We start from the raw sequence: 6,007 nt of genomic DNA on the forward strand, positions 1-6,007 counted from the left end.
GTCAAAGTGGTGACCCTCGCCCCATCCTTGTTTGTGAATGACTGAGCATTTCATGGAATCTACTTTTATACCCAATCATGGCACCCACCTGTTCCCAATTAGCCTGCACACCTGTGGGATGTTCCAAATAAGTGTTTGATGAGCATTCCTCAACTTTATCAGTATTTATTGTCACCTTTCCCAACTTCTTTGTCACGTGTTGCTGGCATCAAATTCTAAAGTTAATGATTATTTGCAAAAAAAATAATTTTTTTATCAGTTTGAACATCAAATATGTTGTCTTTGTAGCATATTCAACTGAATTTGGGTTGAAAATGATTTGCAAATCATTGTATTCCGTTTATATTTACATCTAACACAATTTCCCAACTTATATGGAAACGGGGTTTGTACAAACCATTTCATCATCTTTTATTTTTAGGCCAGTTGATGAACGCTGCCAGGATAAAGCAAGGCAGCATATTGAAGACAGAGACTGTGTGGCCATGGAGGTGCGCTACCACAAGTCCTGTTCCAGACAGTAGACCAGCTTCAGGACAAAGTCTGATGTAACACTTACTGGAACCACAGATGAAGAAGTGTGAGTTATTAACTTGCATTATCAATTATATACACACTATACATTACAATTCATATTATAGATGCATGACAGATACAATGTCAATAATTATGAAATGAATATAGAATAAATCACTTTTTGAATGGACTTTTCCATGATATTACATTTGTTTTAGATGCACTTGTAAAGGCTGTTTGTATGTAGCTACAATCTTGACTGCATACTTTTTGGCACATATTAAATGTGTGTGTGTGTGTGTGTGTGTGTGTGTGTGTGTGTGTGTGTGTGTGTGTGTGTGTGTGTGTGTGTGTGTGTGTGTGTGTGTGTGTGTGTGTGTGTGTGAGTGCGTGTGCGTGTGTGTGTGTGTGTGTGTTTCTTTTCAGAAGTGAAGCAACCTTTTATGGCAGCTACAACATATTCTGCGAGAGGATGATCCGCCAAAGGATAATTGTTAATCAGGAGGTGCTGAGAATGAAGCAGCTACGACAAATGTTTTAAATACGGTGCAAAAACATGAAGATTGTGATGCTTCAAACTACAGGTAAATGGTAAATGGGTTGTACTTGTATAGGGCTTTTCTACCTTTTTTTTTTTAAGGAACTCAAAGCGCTTTGACACTATTTCTGTTATGGTTTGCAGGGGAAGGTGACGGCAACAGACACTAGAGGACTATTTAGCTCTATGTATTTATTATATATTTAACTATGTATATAATAATCAAACAATAGTAATATAACTAAGGAAATGGAGTGTGAACTAGATCCAAAAGGGAATGGGTGACAGACTATGTGAAGTATTTAGCTGAGGTGTGTGTTACCAAATAAGTCCAGGGGAGAGAGAAGTCTACAGGTCAGAGTCCAAAGCCAGGGAAGTCAGGGATCGAGGGAGGCAGTCAGAGTCCAGAGGGTAATCTGGGGAAAAGTGAGACGCACAGCTCACTTTCAAGACGACGGAGGGTACTGCGGGGACGACACAAGAAAACACACTGAAAACATGGAGGGGCAAAACACAGAGAGAGCAGGATTGCATCAAGCAGGATCGTGGCTTACTGTACGCCAACAGAAGACTATATTCCGGCCCCAGCCTGCCAGGTTGTGCAGGCTTATGAAGGCAGCTTGATCATCACACGCAGGTGCACTGATTGCCGGTGAATGATTGCAGCTGGTGGCTGCTGCAGGGCAGAGATGCGCGCGGCGCGTCCCTGGATGTGCGCGGCCGTGGGCGTGTCCCGAGGTGAGACAATCAGAGAGCAAGGATGAGGGTGCATTCCAATGCGTCCTGGCCGTGACAATTTCCACATTCACCCATTCACACACACACATTCACACACTGATGGCGGGAGCTGCCATGCACGGCGCTAACCAGGCCCATCAGGAGCAAGGGTGAAGTGTCTTGCTCAAGGACACAACGGACGTGACGAGGATGGTAGAAAGTGGAGATTGAACCAGTAACCCTCAGATTGCTGGCACGGCCACTCTCCCAACTTTGCCACGCCGTAAAAACAGAAGCTTTTTTGGCAGCGATGTAAAACACTTTTATGCTGGAAAATATCAAAATAATAATACATAATTAAAAAAAAGGCTTTGATCGTATATTTAAACTACTAATACTTATGAATATATCTTTATTTACACCCTTGTGCTCCTCTTTCCCTGTGTTCTTATGTTGCAGGCAGGATCAATTAAAGAGACGGCTGACTCTGGACTTTCCCCAACTGGTGTTTCAAGCGCAACATCTACCAACTGGTTTTTGTTGAGACATTGTCTGCAGATAAGCTGAAAGACAGGCTACCTCATCCATCAGGTGCAGACACAACTGAGTCAACTGAAGTAAGCCAAGGTGAAAGTGACACTGAACACATGGCAAGAACAACACAAACTACCGAGAACACTTTATAGTGCAGCGCTGATATTGAAGCAGCTACTATGTGACTCTCCCGGTATGACGTGCCCCTGGCCACCCACATCACATGATTTAAATGCAAAATGTGTTGTGCCACTTGAACTGTACAATGTTATTGCTTGGATTGTAGGTGCAACAGAGGAACCAACATTAGCCTGTTATGTTCATATTCCACAAGATGTCAACCTAAAAGTGATATCTGTTTGTCAAGACATTATGTTTCTTGCATCTAAAGGTCGGAGGCAGACACCCAAATCATTATGTCTTGGTCTAAGTATTGGGCATGTAACAGGTTCCTCACTGCTGAGTGGACGAGGACATTGTGCTTCATGAGACATTCTCTCAAAGGTATAATGTCTGTCCCTTCACCCAATGGCAATGGATGGCACATTGAGTTCAAAGTGACATGGATGACTACAAATCCTGCCCCTGATAGTGTGTTAAAGGTAGTCCACTGCAGCTGCAAGCAGAGCAAATGTGAGACAGGAAGATGTTCCTGTATGTCTGCAAGACTGTCCTGTACTCATTTGTGTCGCTGCCAAAATGGTGCCAATATTTCCATGGAAACAGAGGATAAAAGCACATGGGAAGATGGCTGTGATGATAGTGATAGCTAAGAGATGAACAATGTCTCCCTCCTTCCGAATACACAAAGTCACACTTAATCAGTTAGTTCTCTAATAACAATTTGAGTTTTTGCCCCATTTGAGAAAAATTCCCGAGTATTTTACAATTTCTTTTTTTTTAGTTACTTAAGTTAAATACTTTAAAATATAATGTGAGGTTACAGTGCACTTGACCTAAAAAAAATATAATAATCATAGTATGAGTTTGTGCCAAATTTGAGGAAAATCTATCAAATAATTCTTGAGATATGGCTTAAATAAAATAATAAAAAAATGTATTTAAAAAAATCCTCAAGACCTGCTGTGACATCAACACATTGTTGTGTTCATGTAAATATTGTTTTGTATCATATTGTGTACACATTCTAAACTGTAATGCACTTTTTTGTTTTATTTCCATTTTTCGGCATTATTCGATATTTTGATAGATGTCAGCCATTGTGGGCCAAAGTGTTCTTTATTTTATTTTATTTTTGACTTGCTCTTATAACACAGTATCTACTGAAATGTTGAATGTATAAAACATCATTGTTTAGCAAAATGTACCATGTGTATGTTCAATTGTACAGGTTGCTATTCACTTATTTTGAAGCGTTTTTTTCATTTTTTTTGTAAGTTTCATGGTTTCAATACAAATGAAAGTATACCAATGCTAAAATACTTGTCTCAAATGTTAGGTATATGTATTAATGTCAATTTGTTAGAGAGATTCTGTTTCCAGAATGAATGTAAATACATTTACAAGAAAAAACAGCTGCATAAGATTTTCGTTTTTTTGTCATTCCTATTTTTATACATTTATGCCTCTAAAAAAAACCGCCAGGATATTTTGCGGAGAACTTTTAACCTAATGTCCACAATGACATTGTCTATGCAAAAATGCAAAAAAAGAGTAGTGCCCTGACGTGGGAACGAAAATCACTTTCTCGCCACTTTTTCCTGGTTCACCTTTTGGCTTATTACCACCACCAGGTGTGAATGAATGATGAAAGTAGCTTACCACCACCACCAGGTGTGAATGAATGATGAAAGTAGCTTACCACCACCACCAGGTGTGAATGAATGATGAAAGTAGCTTACCACCACCACCACCAGGTGTGAAAGAATGATGAAAGTAGCTTACCACCACCACCAGGTGTGAATGAATGATGAAAGTAGCTTACCACCACCATCACCAGGTGTGAAAGAATGATGAAAGTAGCTTACCACCACCAGGTGTGAATGAATGATGGCTTATCACTTCCCTGTGAGCACTTTGAGTATCTAATAATAGAAAAGCGCTACATAAAATCTAATCCATTATTATTATTATTATTAGAAAAAAATATGTCCGTATTTCCTCGATTGGCTTTCTTTGTACACGTGACATTTTGCTAGGTTTCTGCTGTGAAAGAGTTGTGTGTGCGTATTCAGATGTGTGCATGTGTAACACAATCTGTGTATAAGAGTTGTGTGTGCGTATTCAGATGTGTGCATGTGTAACACAATCTGTGTGTAAGAGTTGTGTGTGCGTATGCAGATGTGTGCATGTGTAACGCAATCTGTGTGTAAGAGTTGTGTGTGCGTATTCAGATGTGTGCATGTGTAACACAATCCGTGTGTAAGAGTTGTGTGTGTGTATTCAGATGTGTGCATGTGTAACACAATCCGTGTGTAAGAGTTGTGTGTGCATATTCAGATGTGTGCATGTGTAACATTATCTGTGTGTAAGAGTTGTGTGCGTATTCAGATGTGTGCATGTGTAACACAATCTGTGTGTAAGAGTTGTGTGTGCGTATTCAGATGTGTGCATGTGTAACGCAATCTGTGTGTAAGAGTTGTGTGTGCGTATTCAGATGTGTGCATGTGTAACACAATCCGTGTGTAAGAGTTGTGTGTGTGTATTCAGATGTGTGCATGTGTAACACAATCCGTGTGTAAGAGTTGTGTGTGCATATTCAGATGTGTGCATGTGTAACATTATCTGTGTGTAAGAGTTGTGTGTGCGTATTCAGATGTGTGCATGTGTAACACAATCTGTGTGTAAGAGTTGTGTGTGCGTATTCAGATGTGTGCATGTGTAACACAATCTGTGTGTAAGAGTTGTGTGTGCGTATTCAGATGTGTGCATGTGTAACACAATCTGTGTGTAAGAGTTGTGTGTGCGTATTCAGATGTGTGCATGTGTAACACAATCTGTGTGTAAGAGTTGAGTGTTTGTATTCAGATGTGTGCATGTGTAACTTAGTGTGTGTGTAAGAGTTGTGTGCGCGTATTCAGATGTGTGTATGTGTAACTTAGTGTGTGTGTAAGAGTTGTGTGCGCGTATTCAGATGTGTGCATGTTTAACAAAATCTGTGAAAATCAAGAACACACTTATTCCAGAATGCTTATTCGCTTTTATTTCAGCTATTTCTAGTTTCTTGTCTAAACTGACATGTTCTGTTTTATATTGTTCAATGTTGTAATGTTTGTATCGTCTCTAGAAAGGCACCTTATAAATAACATTGATTATTTGTATTCGTATTATTATTAAACAGAGGATTTGGTCCTTTCACATCATCTACAACCTTTTTTTCTTCCTGAGAATTAAAAAAAAAAAAACTTAAATGGCGGAAATTTACTCATTTTTTGTCATGTTTATTTTCATAGCTTCTTTCAAGCCAAACAAAGGAAATAAGATTATTTTGCCAGAGCACATTTGTATCACTACTAGAGGTATTTTGTCAAAAATAAAGGATTTTGCGTTTTGAGCAGCAACATTTCAATGGTACTATATGTAGGACTTTACAATACTGCACTGCCATCTACTGGTGACTTTTGGCTACCGCACGATATATTGACGTGTAGGCGAGAGGCAGTAACTTAGTTTCACTTTCACTTTGCCTTTTACCTCATTTTTCATTATCTTCAGAATAAAATACAGGACCAAAATGTATCG

The 6,007-nt window shown here is 39.2% G+C and overlaps 1 protein-coding gene across 4 annotated transcripts in view; it reads left to right on the plus strand.

Moving 5' to 3' along the window:
* LOC133572329 (uncharacterized) overlaps positions 1-6,007 on the plus strand; it is a 91,028-nt gene that overhangs the window by 37,864 nt on the left and 47,157 nt on the right. The gene's annotated exons all lie outside the window — the stretch shown is intronic.

The sequence above is a fragment of the Nerophis lumbriciformis genome, linkage group LG29 (genome assembly GCF_033978685.3).
Source record: "Nerophis lumbriciformis linkage group LG29, RoL_Nlum_v2.1, whole genome shotgun sequence".
NCBI lineage: Eukaryota > Metazoa > Chordata > Actinopteri > Syngnathiformes > Syngnathidae > Nerophis > Nerophis lumbriciformis.